The sequence below is a fragment of the Gekko japonicus genome, unplaced genomic scaffold (assembly GCF_001447785.1).
Source record: "Gekko japonicus isolate JY-2015 unplaced genomic scaffold, Gekko_japonicus_V1.1 scaffold1634, whole genome shotgun sequence".
NCBI classification, from domain to species: Eukaryota; Metazoa; Chordata; class Lepidosauria; order Squamata; family Gekkonidae; genus Gekko; species Gekko japonicus.
Window position 1 is genome coordinate 422,400 of NW_015173721.1, and position 4,160 is coordinate 426,559.

Genomic DNA, 4,160 nt, shown 5'->3' on the forward strand with positions numbered 1-4,160 from the left:
AATGAAGCAAGAAGATCGACTGCTCACGGTGGAAGCTTTGGACTGTACTAACATTGTACTAACATCTACTCCCTAGATTTAGATAACTAATTAAAATTACCTGACCGGCAGCTCGTCGGTGAATAATATTAGAGTATACACCGCCAGGAAAGGCGGTGGATCGCTCTGATGGAATAACAGCCACTCCTGGCACCAATAAATATGACAGAGGAGGCCAATGTTCCTTAATGTCCTCTGCCTCAACCAGATGCCTAAGGGAACAGCTCTGTTTTACAGGCCCTGTGGAATCGCAAGTCGGGAGCGTTGCGAAGGGCGCTGCTGCTCTCGGGGTCAGCAGGGTGCGGAGCGGAGCCGGGAGCGGGGCGGTGAGCAGTTGCCGGAGAGCTGGGATGCGAAGCGGTGCGGTTCCCGGAGGTCTCGGCGTCGGTGCTCGGTGCGGTGCTCGTGGTGGCGTCCGGGTCTTTGTTCATGGGGTCGTGAATCCCACCTTCGTCGCCAGTGAAAAGTATGCAGACGGAGAGTGATTTCAGCTAAGCATACCTTTATTAGGTTCAGGACAAAGACAACTGACCAGCTCGCAGGCCGGTTTATATGCGTTCAGAAAACCCGCCACCAAGTACCCATAACCACACCCCCTACTCCTAATAGGCTATTTACAGTAACCGGGTGACCATTGGTCTCCCGGCTGGAAAACTAGCCCCTTTGATTGGGCCAGCTAGGATCCTTCAGATCCTTTGTCTTTCGACTCAAGCTACAGATGGTTTGTGCCTGGCCAGCCCGGGCAAGCTTCGGCATGTCAGGCTGAATACATTACAGAAGGGTTCACAGGAAATCTACAAAACAACAAAGACACCTAAGACTACATCTTTACACTTTGACCACACGGTCTACAACAATGGAGATCCTTCCTCTTCTTGACCCCTAGAAGGAAATCACCAGAATGCATTAACCAATGATTGGTAGTAAATAGGCTCCAGTTTCCCAGGCTTTCTCTCCATTGGCTCTGTGCCGGGTTCCCTTCCAGGTCAGTCTCAACAACAGCACACAAGGTAAACACACATTAACCCTATAATGACTGACTTTAGACCTTGCAACACACATATTTCCAACACACATGACGTCCCAGTCAGCAGGTGCGCCACTGCATGTTGTACCTTTTGAAGCTTCCGAATCAGGTTCAAGGGCAGGCCCATGTAGAGCAAGTTGCAGTGATCAAACCTGGAAGTGACCATTGTGTGGCTCACTGCCACCTAGTCATGGGAGGAAAGGTAGGGAACGAGTTGCCCGACCAGCCGGAGATGGTAGAAGGCTGATCTGGCAGCATCAGTGACCTGGGCCTCCGTAGAAAGGGAGGCATCCAGGATCACTCCCAGACACATCATTGGTGCCGGCATCAATGGTGCCCTGCAAAGGGCTGGGAGTCAAATTCCTGAACCCATCCCCCCAGGACTCAGGAACAGCACCTCTGTCTTTGCTGGATTACGTTTCAGCCAACTCTGCTAGAGCCAGTCAGCCTCAGCCTCTAAAGCCCTGGACAAAATGCCTGGGGCAGAGCCCGGCTGTCCGTCCATTCGACTCAGGAACAGCACCTCTGTCTTTGCTGGATTACGTTTCAGCCAACTCTGCTAGAGCCAGTCAGCCTCAGCCTCTAAAGCCCTGGACAAAATGCCTGGGGCAGAGCCCGGCTGTCCGTCCATTGACAGATGTAGCTGGGTGCCATCAGTGTACTAATGGCAACCTAGCCCAAACCCCTGCGAGGGGGCGCATATAGATGTTGGATAACATTGTGGAGAGGATTGCCCCTTGCAGGATGCCACATACCATAAGACAGGGCTTTTTTTGTAGAAAAAGCCCAGCAGGAACTCATTAGCATAATAAGCCATACCCAACAGCAGAAACTCATTAGCATATTAGGCCACACCCCTTATAGTACAGGTCATTAGCATATTAGGCCATACCCCCATGTTACCAGAAGTGTGGTCATCCAGCCACACCCACCTTTTGCTTCTTATTCTGTTTACCTTGTTTGTTGTCAAAACCCAGGGCCTTTTTTTTGTAGTAGGAACTCCTTTGCATGTTAGGCCACACACCCCTAATGTAGCCAATTCTAATGAGTTTCTGCTGTTGGGTGTGGCCTGAGCAGGTGCACCGCTGCATTTCGCACCAGCTGAGCTTCCAGATCAGGTTTAAGCACAGGCCCGCGTGGAGCGAGTTACAGTAATCAAGCCTGGAAGTGACCATTACATGGATCACTGTTGCTACATCATGGGACGAAAGATCTGGTAACGTCATAGAAAGGAAGGCATCCTTATTACCAAATATCTATTCCATTTTATGCAAATGTTTATTTTTGTATTGTATTGAAAATAATAAGAAATAAATAAATAAATAAATCCAGGAACACCCTCAAGCTCCTCACCATCAGTGCCAGCATCAAAAGTTGCCCACAGAGGGCTGGGAGTTGGATTCTCCCCCCCACCCCAATGACTCAGGAATAGGACCTCCATTTTAGCTGGATTAAGTTTCAGCCGGCTCTGTTGTAACCAGTCAGCCACAGCCCCTAACACCCTAGCCAAGATATCCAAGGCAGAGTCCGGCTGTCCATCCATCAACAGATACAGCTGGGTGTCATCAGTGTACTGGTGACAGCCCAGCCCAAGCCCCCAGGTTAACAGGGCAAGGGGGCACATATAGATGTTAAATGATATTAGAGAGAGGATCACCCCTTGCGGGACGCCACATACCATAGGGTAACGTGGTGAAATCCTCTCCCCAAGAGCCACTCTCTATCCCTGACCATGGAAAAAGGAGGACAGCCACTGTAAGCCAGTTCCCTGTATCCCCACATTGACAAGGTGCTGCGTTAAAAGGTCATAGCCAACCCTGTTGAACGCTGCAGTTAGATCAAGCAGCAACAGCAGCGCCAACTCGCCTTGATCCAGGTGCCTCCAGAGGTTGTCCATGAGGGCTGGGCAGAAGCCAGACTGAAATGGATCCAGGATAGAGGAGTCATCCAAGAACACCTGGAGCTGCTCAGCTACTGTTCTCTCAAGTACCTTACCCAGAAACGGAAGGTTCAATATTGGGCATTAGTTGGCTAGGACTGTTGGGTCCAGAGATGGTTTTTTCAAAAGTGGTTGCACCATCACCTCCCTGAGGCACCCTGGGAATGTCCCTGGTGGTAGGGACAAGTTGATAATATCTCCCAAGGAAGCCCAAATTCCATCTCTACTGGCTTTAACAAGCCAAGAGGGCCACAGATCAGAGGCAGGTACTGGGCTTCACAGCTGCCAGGGTCTTGTCAACCTCTTCCTGGGAGAGTCGGCTGAATCGGTCTAACAGAGGACCGGAATATGGCCAAGGAACTTCCAATTCACATACTGTTCCAAACATGGCTGGGAGGTCCTGGTGGAGCGACAAGACTTTATCCAGAAAATACCTCAAAAATGCCTCACAGCCAATAACAAGTTCCTTGTCATTTGGTTTTCCTTGTGGTAGGGAAGTTAATGACCTAATTGTCCTAAATAATTGGGCCAGGCGAGAGTTCACAGATGCAACGGAGGCCACATAGAAATCCTTCTTAGCAGCCTTCGCTGCCATCTCGTAGGCTTTCATAAGCATCCTAAAGGATGTCCTTGCCACTTTGTCATGAGTACACTACCACCTTTGCTCTAACTGTCTTAGCGCCTGTTTCAGCCTCCAAAGCTCCGGAGTATACCACAGAGCCTGTTTAGTGTGGGGGCAAAGAGGGTGCTGGGAGTGGTTTTGTTGATGGCTTCTGAGACACAGCTATGGCAGTTCTTCACCAGCTCATCCAACGAATCACCAGGGAGCATCAGATCCCGTAGGGCATTCAGGAAACCAATTGGATTCATTAGTCTCCGTAAAGGTAAAGGTTCCCTTGCTCGAAAGCCAGTCGAATCCGACTCTAGGGTTGCGGTGCTCATCTCTGTTTCCAAGCCGAAGAGCCAGCGCTGTCCGAAGACGTTTCCGTGGTCATGTGGCCGGCATGACTAAACACCAAGGCGCACAGAACGCTGTTACCTTCCCACTGAAGTGGTACCTATTTATCTACTTGCAATTTCTTGCTTTCAAACTGCTAGGTTGGCAGGAGCTGGAACAAGAGATGGGAGCTCACTCCGTCATGCGGCACCCGGGTC